Consider the following 21957-nt stretch of genomic DNA (forward strand, 5'->3'; position numbering starts at 1 on the left):
CGGCCTCTCACTGTTGTGGCCTCTCCCGTTGCGGAGCACAGGCTCCGGACGCGCAGGCTCAGCGGCCATGGCTCACGGGCTCAGCCGCTCCGCGGCATGTGGGATCTTCCCGGACCGGGGCACGAACCCGTGTTCCCTGCATCGGCAGGCGGACTCTCAACCACTGTGCCACCAGGGAAGCCCAAGAGACTTTCTTGATAATTATTTATTTTTCAATAATTGTAGATGCTGGAGGAAATGCCCCTGAGAAGGGAGAACCTGAAGTTATCAAGGAGAAAATAAATATGGACTAGATCTCTGAGGAATTAAGAGCAGATAAGATGCATCAAGAGCTTGAGTGTCAGGAAGAGAGACAGGGATCTCATCCTCCAAAACAGAAGGGAAAAAGGAAAGGATGTGTGAGAAAGAAAGGTAGAGAAAACTCTTGAGGTAGAAGAGAAACTGACTAAATATAAGTGTAGTCTCCATTCTTTTATTCAACATATGTGATTTGAGTATGAACTACGAACAAGGTAGACAACGTGCCTGTCCTCATGGAAGTTGTTGTTTTGCAACCTTTATTACAGATGAGATTGTTATACTTGGCTGGGTTCCTCATCTTAAGCACAGAACACAGAAAATAATTTGGCTATGTTCCCAGTTATCCTAAAGTGATATAACCAGTACCATTTTAGATGCACAGGAGAGAAGTTAATTCATTATGTACATTGAATATCTTGGGCATTAGGATTTAACTCTGTCATGGAACCTGGGTTGAGAAAGGCTGTTAGAATAATAAGTACAGGGTATGGTTGGGTCCTTATTGTGGGAAATCCAATGCGGTGGGGGTGGGGGAACCATGATGTGGGTTACTCTTCCATTGGATAAGTGTGTGAAAAATCAATACAAACTTGATAGTTACCATTTAGTCCCAAATTGATGTCTACTTGATTGCTTTCTCTAAGCTCCTACTATATTTATTATTTATAAATAAACTGCTGCTGCCCACCTGGCCACATCTAGATCTTATATCCCCAGCTTTCTTAGCTACTATGGAATAGAGTCTGCCTGACACTACTTCTGTCTTTCATTTTATTGTGAACCTAGAAAGCCTCAGTAGACAGTTACAGAAGGGCCATTAACAGGTTAGATCCATCTCTATTGCAAAAATTTGTTCTGCATTTACTCCTAACAGATGAAATCCAGTCTTCCTAGAACATGGCCACTTTTTCTGGTAACTGTAGTAGTAAATTCTTAATTTTGTTGGGCTGAAATCACTTCCCTACAACTTCTACACCATGGTTCTGGCCTCTTGAATGAGTCAGAATTAGTCTATTTTCTCTTCCACACAAAGGGTCTTCAGATATTTAAAGAGCGTGCTTCCATCTTGGCAGTTCCTCACGTGAGGATTGTATACCCTCTCCATTCTTTGCAGCTTCCTTTGCTTGGCTAGCCAGATGTTCTAATACCATGTAGTTTGCTAGTGCTCTTCCTAAAATGGTGTCCCTAATATTAGTGGAATATTCCAGACATGGAATCTATGTGACTCGTGCAACAAACAGCAAAGATGTTCTTTTTTGATCAAAACTCTCAACTCTTTTTAATGTATGCTAACGTTCCCTCAAATTTATTTTATTTCTCTGTATCATATGAGTTCATTATAAAATGGAAGCTGTGATTTATCGAGGTGTTATATGCCTTGCTCTGTGTTGTGTATTTTTTTAAATTAGAATAGTTTTATTTTCATAGCAAAATTGAACAGAAAGTATAGAGAGTTTCCTTATACCCCCTCCCTGTCAGACTCCCCGACCATCAACATTCCACACCAGTGTGGTACATTTTTATTTTATTTTATTTTTTTTGCGGTACGCGGACCTCTCACTGTTGTGGCCTCTCCCGATGTGGAGCACAGGCTACGGACGCGCAGGCTCACGGGCCCAGCCGCTCCGCGGCAGGTGGGATCTTCCCGGACCGGGGCACGAACCCGTGTTCCCTGCATCGGCAGGCGGACTCTCAACCACTGCACCACCAGGGAAGCCCGACACCAGTGTGGTACATTTTTAAACAATCGATGAACCTGCACATCATTATCAACCAAAGTCCATCATTTACATTAGTGTTCACTCTTGGTGTTGTACAATCTGTGGGTTTGGACAAACATGCAATGCATCTATCCATTGACCATTGTAATATCATACAGAACAGTTTCACTGCCTTAGAAATGCCATGTTCTACCTCCTCATCCCTCTTTTCCCCTGAATGCTTGGTAAACCCTGATCTTTTTACTGTCTCCATGGTTTCTCCCTTTTCCAGAATGTTATATAGTTGGAATCATACAGTTATGTAGCCTTTTCAGGTTGGCTTCTTTCACTTAGTAATATACATTTAAGGTTTCTTCATGTCTTTTTGTGGCTTGGTAGCCCATTTCTTTTTTTAGGACTGATTAATATTTCATTGTCTAGATGTACCAGTTGTTCAGTTATTGAAGGACCTCATGATTGCTTCCAAGTTTTAGCAGTTATGAATAAATTACTATAATGCAGATTTCTGTGTGGATCTCAGTTTTCCACTCATTTGGCTAAATATTAAGGAGTGTGATTGCTGGATCATATGGTAAGAGTATGTTGAAGTGGCTGTACCATTTTGCATTCTCACCAGCCACAAATGAGCATTCCTGTTGTTCCCCTTTTTCCAGCATTTGGCAAGTGTCTGTGTTTTGGATTTTAGCCATTCTAGTAGATGTGTAGTGGTATCTCATTGTTTTAATTTGCAATTCCCTAAAGACAGATGATGTTGAGGTTATTCATTATCTGTATATCTTCTTTTGTGAGGTGTCTGTTCAGAATTTTTGCTTAACTTTTAATGAGGTTGTTAATTTTCTTATTGTTTAGTTTTAAGAGTGCATTGTATATTTTGGATAACTGGACTTTTTCAGATATGTCTTTTGCAAGTATTTTCTCCAAATCTGTGCCTTGTCTTTGCCCTTGACAGTGTTTTTCACAAACAGAAGTTTTAAATTTAATGAAATCCAACTTATAATTATTTCTTTCATAGATCATGCCTTTGGTGCAATTTCTAAAAAGTTATTGCCATAACCCAAGGTCATCTAGATTTTCTACTGTGTTTCGCTGTAGGAGTTTCATAGTTATTCATTTTACATTTAGATCTGTGACTCATTTTGAGTTATTTTTTTGTAAAGGGTGTAAGGTCTGTAGCTAGATTTTTTTCTTTCATTTTTGCATGTGGATATCCACTTGTTCTAGCACCATCATTTGTTGAAAAGACTGTCCTTTCTCCACTGAATTGCCTGTCCTTCTTTGTCACAGATCAGTCTACTATATTCGCGTGGATCTATTCCTAGGCTCACCGTTTTGTTCCATTTATGTATTTGTTTATTTTTTCATGGATGTGATTTTAAATTTCTTAGTTAAAAATTTTTTTTGCATCAAAAATAACAAATGTTTGTTAAAAATTTATAAATGTGTAATATGAAGGGAAAAGTCCATATAAGCTCATAAGCTCACCCCTCAGAGATAAACACTGATAAGGGTCTGGTAGATATTTTTCTGGTTTTTTAAAAAGAAATGTGTATTCTGATGATTTAAAAGTGGAATCATGCTATATACGCTCTTCTCAACCTTCCTTTTTCTTTGTTTTTGATATAAATAATGTCATCATTTTAAAAATAGATCATTTTTGTGGCTGCATAATACAGATACACTATAATTTTTTAAAGTAAGTCCCCATTGATGAATATTTGTGCCGTTATTATAAAACTTCAGCCAATATCCTTGTACCTGTCTTCACAGGCTCATGTGAATGTCTTTGTGTTATAAATTCATTGAACCAAAATTACTGAGTCAAAGAATACGAACGTTTAAAAATTTAATGGCGGGACTTCTCTGGTGGTCCAGTGGGTAAGACTCCACTCTCCCAATGTAGGGGGTCTGCTTCGATCCCTGCTCAGGGAACTAGATCCTGCGTGCATGCCTCAACCAAGAGTCCGAATACCATAACTAAAGATCTCGCGTGCTGCAATTAAGACCCGGCACAGCCAAAATAAATAAGCATTTAAAATTTTAATGTCAAATGTCAAATTCTTTTTCAGAAACCGTTGGACAATTTACAGGCTCACCGTCAGGATATAAGAGAGCTTATAGCTCCTTAATTTAAGAAATTATTTGCATATGGGGAAGTTGACTTCTTTATCATGTGTGTAGCAAATGTAGCAAAAATTTCCCCCATTTTGTTTTTTAATTTTGAGATATTTTGGTGTATGGGTTTATCAGTTTTTTCCTTAATGGCTTCTAGGTTTCCTTCTACCTCTGTCTATGTTACCTTCTAGTATTTACTTTTAAATGTTTGATCACTTTGGAATTTATTTTGATGTAAGGACTGAGATAGGAATCTAGCTTTTACTACTACTTATTTTCAAATGACTAGCCAGATATTATTGCACCATGTAGTGATTAATCCATTTTTCTCCATTGATTTTGAAATGCCACCATTTATTATATGCTAAATATCCAAGAATACCTGAGTCCGTTTCTGAATAGTATTGTGTTTGATTGATTTATCTGTTCTGGTGTTATACCCATAGTTAAAATGACTTTTTCCCCTACTTTCTAATGTTTTAATATTTTAAAGGGACAGGAACCCTTCATTATTTATTTTCTAGAATTTTCCTGAACTATTCTTAGGTATTTACTCATTCAAATAAAATTTGGAATGATCACATTAAGTCTGCCCACCATGCTCCCCTCTCCTGCCCCCTTCCCCACCGCCCCCAGAAAAAAGACCTTAAAAAAACCCCTCATTGATTTAGTTATAAACTAAGGAGAAAGGTGTATCTTTAATAAGCATCTTTAGAGTGCCATAAAGCACTTTAAGTGCATTAATTATTTAATCCTCTGAATTCTTTAAGGTTGGTATTATGCCTATTTCACAATGAGGAAATGAAAGTTTAGTAAATTGCTCAGGATCCAGGTTCCCATGACTATTTAAATTCCACCCACTATCTCTCAGGTCAGTTTTATTTAAGTAAACTCTCAGATCATTAAAAAAGGGACAAAGTTAAAACAAAACCCCAAGTTGTGTGTGTGTGTGTGTGTGTGTGTGTGTGTGCGCGTGTGTTTTTTAAAACCATAAGGTAGAAAGAAAGTATAAAGAAACCTGGACTTACTCATAATTCTATCCTTTGGAATATTTTGTCATTTTAGTGTATTTCTGGCCATGTTTTATATCAACAAACAAAATTTTTAACCAGTTGATCATATTGCACATGTGGTTTTGTATTCTGCTATTTTAATTTTAATTATGTAAAATATTTCTGTGTTGTTTTTCAAAAAACATTGGTTTTAAAAGTCTAATTTATCATATATTTGTTATACATTGTTATAAAAATAACTTAATTATTTTCTTATTACTGCCTATTTGATTATTTGTAAGATCTTGCTATTAGTAAATAATTCTACAGGAGACATCAAAAGGGACATTAGTCTTTGATGTCATCTTTGATTATTTCCCAGAGAGTTCTGGATCAAAAAGTATGAGGTTTTGATATATTTATATATTGCTAAATTGCTTTCTAGATATCTCGTTCTAGTTTACATTTCTTCCATTAGTGCTGATGTCTTTTAGTGTCACCTCACCCTTGTTAACATTAGGTATAGACTTAATTATTACCAATAGCATAGGCAAAGTGGTATCTTATTGCTGTTTTAAGTTTCTAAATGCAACCTATAACAGCAATAAGATACCATTTTCGTGGGTGTGATTAGGCTTTAAAAAATGTATTGACCATTTGTTTTCTTTGTGCATTGCCTCTTCATGTCCTTTGCCATTTTCTTATTAACTTATAAATATCTTTATTTCATGGACATTGGCCTTTGTCTTTTATTTGTTACAGATATTGTCCAAGTTTATTCTCTCTCTTATTGCTAATGTATGGTATAGAGAAGCCTAAGAATTCTTTTGAACAAACTTGATAATGCTTTGATACCTTCAAAGACCTGCTTTATCTCAGTATCAATTAGATATCCACTTATACTTTCTTTGTTTTTTGTTTTTTTCTGAAATTGTTGGCCTTTTTTTTTTTTTCAATATGATTTGAATTTTTAAGTTGTTTCTGTATGAGCTGTTTGTCAAGTTAGGACTTTCACATCTTTTATTAAGTCATTCATTTTCTTTCTGTAAGCAATTATTTTATAATTTTAGATAAAATTAATACTATCTATTGTAAACAATTTAGAAAATGTAGAAAAGCATAAAAAAATTACCCAAAGATAATATCCATTCACTTACATGTTATCTTTCCAGGGTTCTTATACGTATATTAATTATTTATTTTTTATTTTTTGGGCTGCATTGGGTCTTAGCTGCAGCATGCGGGATCTTCGTTGAGGTATGCAGGATCTTTCGTTGCAGCATGCAGGCTTCTCTAGTTGTGGCGTGTGGGTTTTCTCTTCTCTAGTTGTGGTGCGCGGCCTCCAGAGCACGTGGGCTCTCTAGTGGAGGTGTGTGAGCTCAGTAGTTGTGGTGCATGAGCTTAGTTGCCCCACGGTGTGTGGGATCCTAGTTCCCCGACCAGGGATTGAACCCGCGTCCCCTGCATTGGAAGGTGGATTCTTTACCACTGGGCCACCAGGGAAGTCCCTATATGTATATTAAAATATATGAAAAAAACTCTTTTAAAAGTTCAATGAAAATTCTAATATTTTTATAGGATGTTCTCACTTAAATTAAGTAACAAATGTTATTTTTAATGACTGTATAGTAATCCATTGTATGGATTCCATAACATGATTAACTAGGTCTCTCTTGGTATATATTTAAATTTTTTTAACTATTGCAGTTAACACTGTAGTAAACATCCTGCTACATATATCTCTAAATATTTGTGCAAATACTTACCGTAATAACCTTTGAAACAACTAATAAGGATTTATGTACATTTAAATTTTGATACTTCTGATATATATACATTTTGATGTATTCTTTTGTATCAGGAATACCTCTCATAGCAATTGGAAATCCAATCCCTAGTGGCTTAAACAAGTAAAGGGTTTTTTTGTGTGTAAAAAGTTTAGAAGTAAAGCGTTCCAAGGTTGGTTCAGTTGTTCAAGGATGTCCAAGATCCAAGTTCCTTCTATTTTTTTTTTCTTTCTTTTTAAAAAATATTTATTTATTTGGCTGTGCTGGGTCTTAGTTGCAGCATGCGGGATCTTTAGCTGTGGCATGCGGGATCTAGTTCCCTGACCAGGGATCAAACCTGGGCTCCCTGCATTGGGAGCACAGAGTCTTAACTGCTGGATCACCAGGGAAGTCCTCTTTCTATTTCCTCCAGTGTGAGCCTGTTTGCTCACATCTTTATTATTTTTTACTTGCAGATTCACTTCTGATTTCCTCTTGGGAGTATTTATTCCTTTAAATCTTTTAGTATTTTCTTTCTTTTTTCTTTTAGTATTTTCTTAGTTCTCTTTGTTGGGTTTTCTGTTTTAGGCACATGGATCATCCATATATTGGGCATTCTTTGTTTCTCATAGCTGTTTCCTCTTTCATTGCTTTACTTTTTTTCCTTTTCTTTGTAATTCATTGAGATTATTTCAGGTCTTTTTGATCTCTAACAGAATTGATTAATGGACTTCCTAATGTTGGGACAGATTTTGTATACTTGAGGTAAACTCAGCTTGTTTGTGATGGATTGTTCTAGTATGTATCTAGATTAGGTTTGCTAATGTTTTAACTTTTTTTTTTGCAAAATTACATTCATAACTGAGATTGGCCTATAGTTTTATATTTTGGTACTACCTTGGGTTTTGGTACCTTGATTATACTAGCCTAGTAAAATAAATTCGGAAACATTCCATCTTTTATTATGCTGAAGACAGTTTAAATAGCATAGGATATATTTATTCCTTGTAGATTTGATAGAATTTGTTACGGTCTCTTTTGAAAAAGTTTCATCTTGAAACTTGTATAGATACCTCATAATTTGGGGGGTCATTTTTCTATTGTTAGACATTTGCTTGTTTCTAACGTTTTGGAATTCTGATGCTTTAAAGAAGTCAACATTCTTGCAATTAAATCTTTTTTTTTCTTTTTTTGGCTGCGTTGGATCTTCGTTGCTGCACGTGGGCTTTCTCTAGTTGCGGTGAGCAGGGGCTACTCTTTCATTGAGGTGCACAGGTTTCTTCTCATTTGCCGTTCTTTCTCTTGTTGTGGAGCATGGGCTCTGGAGGCACAAGGTTCAGTAGTTGCAGCACATGGGCTGCAACATGGGCTCAGTAGTTGTGGCATGCGGGCGTAGTTGCTCTGCGGCATGTGGGATCTTCCCGGACCAGGGATCAATCCCGTGCCCCCTGCATTGGCAGGCGGATTCTTAACCACAGCGCCACCAGGGAGGTCCTGCAATTAAATCTTCATGCATACTCATCATTATTACTTCTTTAGGATGTATTTTTGGCAGTGAAATTGCTTGGTTGAAAAGTTTACAGAATTTTAAGACTTTTGCTGTTGATTACTACATAGTTATCTGTCTTGAAATATACTCTGGTTTTGTTTTAATCAGGTATGGTAAGGTGACAGAATTTTAGGATTAGAAGGGACTTTTTTTTTTAATTGAAGTATAGTTGATTTACAGTGTTGTGTCAGTTTCTGCTGTACAGCAAAGTGATTCATATATATATATTGTTTTTCATATTCTTTCCTATTATGGTTTTTAAAAAAATATTTATTTGGTTGCATTGGGTCTTAGTTGTGGTAGGAGGGCTCTTTAGTTGTGTCTTGCCAGCTCCTTAGTTGCCACATGTGGGCTCCTTAGTTGTGGCTCACGGGCTCCTTAGCTGTGTCATGTGAACTCTTAGTTGTGGCATGCGTGTGGAATCTAGTTCCCTGACCAGGGATCAAACCTGGGCCCCTGCATTGGGAGCACAGAGTCTTAACCATTGTGCCACCAGGGAAGTCCCTCCATTATGGTTTATCACAGGATATTGAATATAATTCCTTGTATTCTACAGTGGAACCTTGTTGTTTATCAATTCTATATGTAATAGTTTGCATCTGCTAACCCCAAACTCCCAATCCATGCATCTTCCACCCTGCTTCCCCTTGGCAACCACAAGTCTGTTCTCTATGTCTGTGAGTCTGTTTCTGTTTCATAGGTAAGTTCATTTGTGTCATGTTTTAGCTTCCATGTATAAGTGGTATCATATGGTATTTGTCTTTCTCTTTCTGACTTACTTCACTTAGCATGATAATCTATAGTTGCATCCATGTTGCTGCAAATGGCATTATTTCATTTTTTTTATGGCTGAGTAGTATTCCATTGTATATGTACCACATCTTGATCCATTCATCTGTTGATGGACATTTAGGTTGTTTCCATGTCTTGGCTATTGTGAAAAGTGCTGCTATGAACATAGGAGTGTATGTATTTTTGTGAATTTTAGTTTTGTCTGGATATATGCCCAGGAGTGGGATTACTGGATCATATGGAAGCTTTGTTTTTAGTTTTTTTTTTTTAATTAATTAATTTATCTATTTTATTTTTGGGTCTTTGTTGCTGCATGTGGGCTTTCTTTAGTGGTGGTGAGTGGGCTTCTCATTGCAGTGGCTTGTTGCGGAGCACAGGCTCTAGGCTCACGGGCTTCAGTAGTTGTGGCGTGTGGGCTCAGTAGTTGTGACTCGTGGGCTCTAGAGTGCGGTCTCAGTAGTTTGGCACATGGGCTTAGTTGCTCCACAGCATGTGGGATCTTCCCGGACCAGGGCTCGAACCCATGACCCCTGCATTGGTAGGCGGATTCTTAACCACTGCGCCACCAGGGAAGCCCCGGATGTTTTTAGTTTTTTGAGGAACCTCCATACTGTTTTTCATAGTGGCCACACCAGCTTACGTTCCCACCAACAGTGTAGGAGGGTTCCCTTTTCTCCACACCCTCTCCAGCATTTGTTATTTGTAGACTTTTTAATGATGGCTATTCTGACCAGTGTGAGGTGGTGCCTCATTGTAGATTTGATTTGTGTTTCTCTAATAATTAGTGATGTTGAGCGTCTTTTCATGTGCCTTTTGGCCATCTGTATGTCTTCTTTGGAGAAATATCTTTTTAGTTTTTCTGCCCATTTTTCGATTGGATTGTTCGTTTTTTGTTGTTGAGTTGTCTGAGCTGTTTGTATATTTTGGAAATTAAGCCCTTGTCATTTGTATCGTTTGCAGATATTTACTCCTATTCCATAGGTTGTCTTTTCGTTTTGTTTATGGTTTCCTTTTGGAAGGGACTTTTTACCTGTCTTCTAGTGTGTCACTTTGTATTTGAAGTTCTCAACCCTCCCTATCAGTTTATAACAGATTTCTTACCTTTGTCACTATTGACATTTTGCGCTGGATTATTCTTTGTTGTGTATGACTGTCCTGTACATTGTAGGATGTTAAATAAGCAGCATCTTTGGCCCCTTCCCACTAGATGCCAGTACTCTTACCTACCCCCCCGCCCCACCCCAGGTTGTGACAACCAAAAATGTCTCCAGACATTGCCAAATATCCTCTGGGGAGCAAAATCACCTCCAGTTGAGAGCCACTGTTTTATAACAAAATGCTTTAGAATGCACCATTACCATTCTGATAAAGTTATACAAATGACTTAAAAAAAACAAACCCTAACAGTATAATGCCTTTAGTGTGAAGGAAAATAACTTATAATTAAGTATATATATTTCAACATGTAAATTAATGTGTGACTAAATAAAAGAGCCACCCCTAGAAGGTGGTATTACACTTGTTTATAAGTTCTATATTAATCACTATTAAATACTTACAGTCACGGGAATCTTTATAGGCCATGGCAGGTCAGTGTTTGAACCCAGCTCTGCCACTTCCTAGCAGTGCAACAATAGGCATTTTACTTAATTTCTCAGAATGTTTTCTCACCTATAACGGGATGGTATGCCTACTTTATGGTTTGTTTTGAAAATTTAATGAGCCAGTGTATAAAATAACTTGCCTAAGAGCTATATGTAAATTATTTAATCCTTGCTACAACCCTAGAAGGTAGTACTATTCTAGTCCCCATTTTTACAGGTAGAGAGAAGGAACCAGTTTACAAGTGGCAGAGCTGGGATTCAAACATTAATTCCAGAGCCTGTGCTTTCAACTATTATGCTGTATGCTTCCCATATAATACCTGATGAATAGGGGATACTTAACTGTTAGCTCCTGTTATTTAATTCTTTTTTCTAGCTTTGAGAGACACCCCCTCTCCCCCCTCCCCATGTCATTAACATCAGCACTCTCTCCTGGAAATTTTTTTACCTATTGGTTTCTCATTTCCCCTTCAGAGACATATAATTAATCTTCTTTATCCACACTTAGGATAACTATTTATCAAAATTCTGATGCCTCTCTATGTATGACTTTGATATTTCTGAAAAGCTCATAAATAATGCATTCAACTTTCCTTATAAATAAAATATAATGCTGTCTTTTTATTTATTTATGAAGAACTTCTCTTCTGATAAATAACTTCTAATATCAGCTGTGTAGTTATATTGTAGCCTTTTTATAACACAAGTGTAGGGAGATAAGAAATTACATCTACATTTTAGGTTTTCCATGTTACAACGAAGGACAGTATGTATATAGGGAATTTGATTTGTTTTACAGTATAATCAAACATGGTTCCAAGAGGTATCATATGTTGTGTTAGACTTGACTTGTTCCTATGTAAATGATAAAAAAAAATTTTTTCAGAATATTCTGAGCAAATTTTCATTTTATATTAAAGGAATTGGTAACCAGAAATAATTAAATTTTTAATTAATAGTTCTCCACTGTGAACTGTATGTGTGAATATGTATAATGCCCCTTTATATGGAATGGTGGAGGGATGGTTTTATGGGTACATTATTTTTCAGCTGATTTAGACTTAAGCCCTCAAACACAGAAATGGTAAGACTTAAACAAACAAACAAACAAACTTAGTCTTTTATATGGAATTTTTTAAACATTTGAAAAGTAAAGAGATTAGTATGTAGACCCACCACCCTCTCTCTATGTATCATATTATCAATGCATGACTGGTCTTATTTCACCTATAGCCCTCTCCTCACCTCCCCTCCTGGATTTTTGTTGTTGTTTTTTAATTAATTAATTTTTTACTTATGGCTGCATTGGGTCTTCGTTGCTGCACGTGGGCTTTCTCTAGTTGGTCGAGCAGGGGCTACTCTTCGTTGCGGTGCACGGGCTTCTCATTGCGATGGCTTCTCTTGTTGCGGAGCACGGGCTCTAGGCGTGCGGGTTTCAGTAGTTGTGGCTTGCGGCTCCAGTAGTTGTGGCTCACAGGCTTAGTTGCTCTGTGGCATGTGGGATCTTCCCGGACCAGGGATTGAACACGGGTCCCTTCCATTGGCAGGCAGATTCTTAACCACTGCACCACCAGGGAGGTCCCCCCTCCTGGATTTTTAATAGCAAAACTCAGACATTAGATGATTTCATTTGGAAACATTTTAGTATGTATGTAAACATAAGATGCAATACTACTATATCACCTAAAAACAGTAATTCTTTAGTGTTTCTGAATATCTAGTCAGTGTTGAAATTTCCTCAATTGTCTCAACTTAAAAAAAAATTGTTTGTTTAAATCAGGATCCAAAATAAAAGCCATCCTTAAGATTGGTTGGGGGGGCTTCCCTGGTGGCGCAGTGGTTGAGAATCCGCCTGCTGATGCAGGGGACACGGGTTCATGCCCCGGTCTGGGAAGATCCCACATGCCGCGGAGCGGCTGGGCCTGTGAGCCATGGCCACTGAGCCTGCGCGTCCGGAGCCTGTGCTCCACAACGGGAGAGGCCACGACAGTGAGAGGCCCGCGTACCACAAAAAAAAAAAAAAAAAAAAAAAAAGATTGGTTGGTGTGTCCTGTCTGTTTTTTTCCCTTACAATTTGTCTGTTGAAGAAATCCACCCTGTAGATTGTTCACACCTGGAATTTCCTAATTGCATCCATGTTGTGTTGGTCTCCATATTCTTCTGCCTTCTTTGTTTCCTCTAAATTGGTAGTTTGATCTAAAGTAGTGATTAGGTCCAGGTTTTTGTTTATTTGAAATATGGTTTTATGTGTTATATTTTTTTGTGGTGGTTTTGTTTTGCTTTTTAAAAGAATATTTCAAAGTGGTAGAGTGTACCTCTATCAGGAGGCTCATAATGTCTGGTTGTCTCTTTGAGATGTTAGGACTGTTGATCATTGCCTAGATTTCTCCATTCATTAGGGTTTGTAAAATAGCAAGTTATTAGCTGGAATAGTTCTGTAAAGAAAAATTCTCCTTGTATATTTTGCTACCTTAAGGTGTAGGAAATGGAGACTAAATGCTTACTACTTTTCTCTTTGGTTACCAGTTTTCAAAATAATGACTTGGTTGCCTAGAACCCTTCAAAGGTAACCAATTAGGTTTTTTTTTCCCTTCGTATATTATCAAGAACACATGGATTTAAATAATGTATATGTTTTACTTCATTGTAGTTACTGATTATATTAGTTTACTATGGCTGCTCCTACAAATTACCGTAACTGGGTGGCTTAAAACAACAGAAGTTTATTCTCTCACAGTTGAGGAGGCCAGATGTCCAGAATCAGTATCACTGGGTGTCAGCAGGTCTGTACTCCTTCCAGAGGTTCTAGGGGAGCATCTGTTCCTTGCCTCTTTCCGCTTCTGGTGGCTGCTGGCATTCCTTGGCTTCCTCGCTCCAATTTCTGCTTCTGTTATCACATTGCATAGTCCTCTTTGTGTCTGCTGAGGAGCTCCTGTTTCTTATAAGGGTAGATGCGATTGCATTTATGGCCCACTGGATAGTCCAGGATAAACTACTCTTTTCAAGATCCTTAACTTAATTATATCTTTTACCATATAAGGTAATATTTATACATTTGGTGGTTAGGAAATTAATACATCTGAGGGGAAGGGTTGGTTCAACCTGCCACACTGATGCTCAGATTATCTCATCTTTGGCCATTAAATCCTTTAAGTTGACTCCTTTGTTACAAAGGGAAGTCCTTTGATAAAACCCCAATAGGTGCCAAGATGTTCCGGGTTTATCTTGTATACTTCCTGCCCCAGGCCAGGAATCAGAGTTTTTTCCAAGGAACCCTGGTTACTTTTCGTGGGAAACAGTATTTAGAGACCACATTCTAGGTGCTAGGAGCATAGCATGTATTTTTCTTGGCAATTTTTCTGAAATAAATTACACTTTTATCCTGTTTTCTTAAACAGAGTACACTGGATGTCATTGAATCTTTTATCAATGACTTATTATGAACATTAGTTTTGGGACCAAGCTATATACTGGTGACTTCCCCAGTGCTGCTTAATTTTTAAAAATTAGGTTTGTTTGCTTTTACTTTAATTGTAACCAAATTCCAGTTCAGTTCTAGTCATTGTTTTATTTATTTTTTCTCTGTGACCTAATCATCCAGTCTGTGGGATCTGTTTCTCACCTATGGGGCTTTTCAACGAACTGCACTAATCTCTAAACTCTGCTTTTTCTATATCCTTTGTTCTCTGACTCTAAGCAAAACTAAGTTTGTTAGGAGATAAAATTGGATCTTATAGAGTATAATAGTAAGTCAGATGAGAAGGGAAGTCTACTTAGCTAAGCATTCAGATGCATGAGGTTTTCATTTCTGTTAAGCTTGAAGGCTCTTTTGGAGGCGGAGCAGTGTGGTGGGGATGGTGTGTCGGGGGCTGGTTGCTCTTTGCTGCGTGGTGAGCAGTGCCAGACCCCTGGGAACAGCTTGAGTAAAGGTATTCATTTATTTGAATTTGAAACCATTCAGAGTTTAGCCAATAGCTTAAAAAAAACCAAACTTTATTTTAAAATGGTTTTAGACTTATGGAAAAGTTGGAAAGATAGGACAGAGTTTTCATATACTGCACATTCAAGTTCCCTTGTTAAAAACATGATGTATTAGTATAGTACATTTGTCAAAATTAATGAACTAATATTGACACATTACTCCTAACTAAAGTCCCTGCTTTATTCAGATTTCCTTAGCTTTTTCTTTCTTTTTTTTTTTTTTTGGCAGGAAAGTAGAATTTATTGATGGGCGTAAGTAAGGAGGGTACAGTGCCAAGGCTCTCATGAGTGCAGGGCCCGCTATTTGTCCAGGAGCCATGATTAGGGATGTATTTGATCCCACAGCCATCTGGGATGAGCCGCTTTTCTGCCACCATATTTTCAAATTCATCTGTATTAAACTTAGTAAATCCCCACTTCTTGGAGATGTGGATCTTCTGGCAGCCAGAGAACTTCACCTTGGCCCTCCGTAGGGCCTCAATCACATGCTCCTTGTTCTGCAGCTTGGAGTGGATGGACATTATGACTTGGCCTGTGTGGACCTTGGCCACTGTGCCCTGGGGCTTTCCAAAGGTACCATGCATACCTGTCTGGAGCCTAGATTGGGGACAGCACGCCAGTCACGAATATCCCCTGGAAAGGGCTGTTTCCAGGGTCTCTTAGGGCAACCCATACAGGCAACAGGCTGCATACACTACGGAGGAGGCTGCTGTTTGCAGCCATTGCACACCGGGCCCCCATGGGGAAAAGAGCATGGTTGGCTTAATTGGCTGCAAAGCCTTAGTTTTTTCTTAATAAACTTTTTCTGTTTCTGGATACTATCTAGACACCACATTACATTTAGTCGCCATGTGTACTTTGGCTCCTCTGGACTGTGACAGTTTCTCTGACTTTTTGATGACCTAGTCAGTTTTAAGAAGCACTGATCCGGTATTTTGTAGACTGTCCGTCGGTTGGGATCTGGCTGATGTTTTTCTCATGAATAGACTGGGATTGTGGGTTTTGGGGAGAAGACCACACAGGTAAAGTGCCATTTTCGTTGCATCATATCAAGGATGCATACTATCAGCGTGGCTTATCAGTGTTATCTGTATTGATGCTAGCCTTGATCACCCCTGCTGGGTAGTGTTTGTTACAGTTTCAAGAAACTGAAGTTTTCCTCCCTCCCTCCCTCCCTCCCTCCCTCCCTCTCCTTTCCCTACTGGTACTCTTCGGAGGGAAGTCGGTATGTGCCTCCACATACTGTCATGAAATAAATCAACCGGGTTGATTATAAGCAGATTTTCCAGAGTTTTTTCTATCTTCTAACCAATGTTAACCTTTGTGGATTTTTTTCTTTTTTTCTTTTAATCAGTGTCTAGCATCCTATGAGCAGTTTTTAAGAGAATGGTGATGGAAGTGACAATATGGTATGTTTCACTCAGTGTTTTTTTGTTGCAAACAAAACATTTTGTCTGGTTTAAGCATAAAAGGAATTTTTGAGATGATGTGAAGTAGTTTACAGAGTCATTGGGAAAGCAGGGAGAAATAGATTCTAGGCCATTGGTTCTCAAACTCTAGCATGCATCTCAAGAGCTTATTAAAGCACATTTCTGGGCCCCACACCCAGAATTTCTGAATCAAGATGGTCTGGGATGGGGTCTGAGAATTTGCACTTATAACATGTTCCCAGGTGATAGTGGTTCTGTGGTCTCAGAAGCACACTTTGAGAATCACTGCTGTCTATGGCTAAAAGCTGCCACAGAACTGGCCTGACAGGAAAGACTGTTTCCTCTGGTGCCGAGGAGCATATGAAGCTCCATTTTAATACAGTTGCTATTGCTGCTTTCACTGATGCCGTTTCTGCTTCAGGAACTGGACTAACCACTGGGAAGCTACTGAAAGCCTTACAGCAGCAAGAATGAAACCTTGTTTCTTTACACTGCTCAATTCTGCATTGAAGTTGCATTTGTGTGTGTCTGATTGGAGAGCCTTAGGTGACATGCCTGCATTCTGGTTTCAAGGGAGACTGGGAATTTGTGTTTGAATTCTGTTTTGGAGAGCTGAAACTCATAAAATGGAATGTCTTTAAATGTAGAAAGACTAAAAAATGATGGGCAGCCATGGATATGACAGTTGTCTACTACAGCAGTGCTCTGCAAGGGGAGAAAGAACTTGCACCAGAGTGTAAATTAGTGTACTGCTTCCTTCATCAGAAAATGTCCGATGAACTGAGCAATGTGCTTAGGGTCTTAGTTGATTTTATGTTCTTACACAAACTCCTCATCTTATTAGACCAGTAACAGTCTGCATACTATAGTAGAGTAACACTGTGCTAACTGTAGAAGCACAGGGGAGAAGGGAATCTGGCGTTTTAAGATGACTGATCTTAGTGTCTCAGTTGGCCCTGAAGTATGGTGATACTTGAAGCAGGCTGGCAAATTGGGAAAAATGGAGAGTGTAAGAAAAATAGAGGTAAAACTGAGAGCTCAAAATATCCAGGGTATCACCCCCCACCATAAGCTCTCTAGAACAGTGCTGTCCAGTAGAGATGTGATGTGAGCCAAAGGGTGTAACTTAAGTTTTTTCTAGCAGCCACATTAAAAAAGTAAAAAAAAATCAAAACAAACACTTCCAAATAGAGAAACAGGTGAAATAAACTAAAAAAAAAAACAGCTTTATTGAGATTTAATTCATATAGCAAAATAATTTAAATTAAATTAAAACCATTAGAACCATTTAATTTAATTAAAACCATTAATTAATTAGTGGTTTTAACTCAAAACCACTAATCTTTTAGTTGCTATGGATTTTCCTTTTCTGGACATTACATATAAATGGAATCATATAATATGTAGCCTTTGGTGTCTGACTTCTTTCACTTAACATAATGTTTTCAAGGCTCATCCATCTTGTAACTTGTCAGTACTTCATTCCTTTTTTGGACATATAATAGTCCGTTGTCTGAATGTACCAAATTTTATTTATCCATTCATCAGTTGATTGACATTTGGGTTTCCTTTTTTTAGCTATTATGAATAATGCTTCTCTGAACATTTGTGTATAACTTTCTGTGGAAATTAATAATGTATTTTATTTACCCAGTATATTCCAGATGTTACAGTTTCTACATGTGATCACTATAGAAAGTATTAATGAGATAGTAAAATTTTTTTTGTACTAAAGTCTTCAAAATTTCATCTATATTTCATACTTAACACATATCTTAATTCAGATAGCCACATTTCAGGTGTTCAGTAGCCTCATGTGGCTAGTGGCTACCATATTGGAAAGCCAAGAAGTAACTCATTGGGACTTAGGTGCAAAGTGGGGAAAGTTGCAGTTTTCCCTGTGTCAGAGATGTTTGCTTTCTGGCTCCTAGACAGATATGCATTACTGTCTTGCTCCCTTTGCCTTTGATTGTTCTCAGTTGAATACTCTTCTCTCCTTTGCTTCTTTAGATCCTTGCTATCTTTTAAAATCCTGACTTATGTTCCTCTTCATCAGTGGGTTTTAGTTATTCCAGCTCACGTTTTCGTTTACTTATTTATTTAGTAAATGTTTATTGAACACCTTCCATGTGTTAGCCACAGTTCTAGGTGTCAGAAATGTAGCAACGAGCAAAATACATAAAGTCTCAGTTTTCACTGAGGGTCTGCTTGAGTATGGAGCAATATTTAAACAGTCAGATATTTAGAGAAATAATTTCAGATAGTGATAAGTGCTATGAGGATAATAAAACTATGAGGATAGCACTTAGGCTGTTACCAAGCACTAATTTATTCTTGTAATTGTAAACACATACCACAATAAAGCTGATTAAAAAATAATTTATGCTAAAATTTACTAGTTTTAAGTATATAGATTCATGAGTTTTCACAAACCTATATAGTTTGTAACCATCACCATAATTGTTTTATAGAACATTTTACCCCAAAAAGTTCTTTCATGACACTTTGTGGTTAAATTCCTCCCCCCACTTCTGGGCAAATGCTGATCTGCTTTCTGACATTATAGTTTTGCCTTGTCTAGAATTTCATATAAGTGGGATCATACTTTTTGTATCTGATTTCTTTCACTGAGCACGATGTTATTGAGATTTAGTCATGTTGTGTCATTAGTAATGCATTCCTTTTTGTTGCTGTCTAATATTCCATTGTATGGATACACTATTATTTGTCCATTTATAGTGGGCATTTGGGTTATTTCCAATTTTTGGCTGTTATAAGTAAAGCTGCTGCGAGCATTTGTGTACAAATCTTTGTGTGGAAATATGTTTTCATTTGTAGGATTTCTGTATCATATGGTAGGTGTGTGTTTGTAAGGAACAGCCAAACTGTTTTCCAAAGTGGTTGTACTATTTTGCATTCCCACCAGCAACCTTACTGACACTTGGTTAATTCAAGCACAAAGTAAGGATTAAATGCAACTTCACTGATAGTGAATTCTCAGAGTTCCAAGCCAGGTCCTGAAGTGGCATGATGTAGTTCTACTTGTGAATGCCAGTAGAGTTAATAGGCATTCAGTTATTCAGAAAACTGAATTCTTTTGGCTGTTTTCTTAAATAAGCCTTCTTTAAGTTTTAAACGTAAGATATTTAAGTTTTGAATAGCTTTCTTTGTCTTGTAAGTGGGGCTCTAAAATATTTAAATATCCATATTATCTGATAATAATATAAGTAGACTGATATCTGCTTATCAGTCCAGTGAGAGTCATGTTTTTTCTTTTTTTTTCCAGTTTTTTTTTAAATTTTTATTGGAGTATAGTTGCTTTACAATGTTGTGTTAGTGTCTGCTGTACAGCAAAGTGAATCAGCTATACGTATACATATGTCCCCTCTTTTTTGGATTTCCTTCCCATTTAGGTCACCACAGAGCATTGAGTAGAATTCCCTGTGCTATACAGTAGGTTCTCATTAGTTATCTATTTTATACATAGTATCAATAGTGTATATATGTCAATCCCAGTCTCCCAATTCATCCCACACCCCCCGCCCTTCCCTCTTGTATGCATATGTTTATTCTCTACCTCTGTGTCTCTATTTCTGCTTTGCAAATAAGATCATCTATACCATTTTTCTAGATACCACATATATGTGTTAATATACGATATTTGTTTTTCTCTTTCTGACTGACTTCACTCTATATGACAGTCTCTAGGTCCATCCATGTCTCTGCAAATGACACAATCATGCTTTTTCATCTGGCTTGGCATTTGGTATTTGAAATACTTGAGAAGTAGAATAATACCAGTTCGTACAAATTGAATAGGTAACTATCCATTTTTATCCATGCATATTTACATCAGCTGTTGAACACAGGCTTTTGACAGTTATGGTAATTGGGCTAAATGTAATCAGAAATTAAGGTGATTTTAAAATTATCTGGTAAAAGGAATGTAATGGTGGTTGAACTGTATTGTATACCTTGACCAGTATTCAAAAATGTCCATAGTTTATTTTAACCATATAGTCAGCTTTTTTAAAAAATTGAAGTACTGTTGATTTACAATGTCGTGTTAGTTTCAGGTATACAGCACAGTGATTCAGTTACGTGTGTGTGTGCATAGTGTGCATAAATTTTTTTTCAGATTCTTTTCCTTTATAGGTTATTACAAAATATTGGGTATAGTTCACTGTGCTATACAGTAGGTCTTTGTTGGTTATCTATTTAATATATAGTAGTGTGTATAGTTAGTTTATTTTTCAAGTTATCTTTATTTGTTTCAGACTTTGCATGGTTCACATTGTCAATATATATTCCATATGGGAGCGTATGGTGGAATATAGCTTTATAGCCTTTAAAAATATAGGAATAGAGCCTGGAATATAGTTTATACTGCATTGTTTATCTACTGAACATTCCCTGAAATCCCCATTCTTTTGTTCACAGTAGCTTCTTTTCTCTGTTTTTGACTTTTTTCAAAACTTTGTTTACCTGCTTGTCTTAATTGATAACTTTGCTTAAATACAATTTCTGGAACACTTAAAAAGGAATTGATTATTAACTAAGTGATTTATGAACATTTTAGAAAATAAAATGATTTGTAGTTATCACTAGGAAGAATCTCTAGAACAAGTTGAGCCTAATGTGCATCTCCACTTTTTTTAAGGACAGTTATCAACCTGAAATTATTTAAATTCTGAAGTTGTTAATAGTAACTATCATTTGAGTGCCTATTATATGTGAGTTGCTTTTATATGATGGTATATTTAATCCTCATTGCATGTGATACTCTGCAAAATGGGTATCATCTTTATTTTAATGAAATCTTGGAAAGGTTAAACTGTTTTCCCCAGTTCATATAATGAAAGTGCTTGGGTTTGGGTTGAAGCACAAGCCTCTCTGACTCTGAAATTGTAGATGGCTTATTTTTGAATTTTAATAAGGCATTTGACTATAGTGGTATGAAATCATGGATAAGATGAAATGTGATTTGATACTGAGGATGGTTGGAATGAATTTGTAACTAATAGAGCAATCTAATATATCAATATCAACCTCTCCTGAGATCTCGGGTGATGCACCAAAGGGCTCTATCTCTAGCTTTAACTTAAAACTTTGTTTTCAAACAAAACTCTGCAGTATGGCTGAACTGCACTAGTATAGGTTGGAGGAAGCCTTGGCTTAAGTTTAAGTGAAAAGGATTTAAGGACAGTGTTAGATTAACATTAATCTTATGGGCTAACAATGACAATGTGAGGTCATGGCCAAAAAAAGCTAGGGTAAATTTACAGTACATTATTAAGAGTATAGCCCCCAGATATAATGTTTCTACTCAGCTGGTATTGTGTTAGGATCAGTGTGTCCTATTTTATGTAGAATTTTGACTAACTGTAGTGTGCAGAGAGAGCAACTGAGATAATGAAGAATTTAGAAGTTATTAAAGGGTTAGGAGATGTTTCATCTGGAGAAGAAAGGAGAGGGCATGTATAGATGTTAGATATTAGAAGTTTTCCTTGCTAATTCTGTAGGCCAGAACTAAGATCTCTCAGGAAGATGATTTAGGGTCCTGGGATGACCAATTGTCCAAGTAAAGGGGGAAGGATAATCTAAAATCTCTTAATGGTGATTCAATTGGCTACCCCATGAGGCAGTGAACTGAGTTATTAGATTTATGTTCATGTGTAAGCCATATGATCACACGTCTGTGTTGTTATAG

The 21957-nt window shown here is 37.1% G+C and overlaps 1 protein-coding gene and 1 non-coding gene across 4 annotated transcripts in view; one reads left to right on the plus strand and one right to left on the minus strand.

The window, feature by feature from the left end:
- Positions 1 to 21957, plus strand: part of RABEP1 (rabaptin, RAB GTPase binding effector protein 1) — a 104270-nt gene that overhangs the window by 7491 nt on the left and 74822 nt on the right. Inside the window, exon 2 of one of the 3 annotated variants that reach the window (XM_007102824.4) lies at positions 16172 to 16226. The exons of the other annotated variants lie outside the window; for them this stretch is intronic. The gene's annotated coding sequence lies outside the window, so the exon portion shown is untranslated. The remainder of the gene's footprint in view (positions 1 to 16171; positions 16227 to 21957) is intronic. 3 annotated transcript variants of the gene reach the window in all.
- On the minus strand, positions 15459 to 15593 carry LOC112066048 (small nucleolar RNA SNORA70). The gene has a single exon (XR_002892408.1). It is a non-coding gene; the product is annotated as a small nucleolar RNA SNORA70 (small nucleolar RNA).

The sequence above is a fragment of the Physeter macrocephalus genome, chromosome 14 (assembly GCF_002837175.3).
Source record: "Physeter macrocephalus isolate SW-GA chromosome 14, ASM283717v5, whole genome shotgun sequence".
Taxonomy (NCBI): Eukaryota; Metazoa; Chordata; class Mammalia; order Artiodactyla; family Physeteridae; genus Physeter; species Physeter macrocephalus.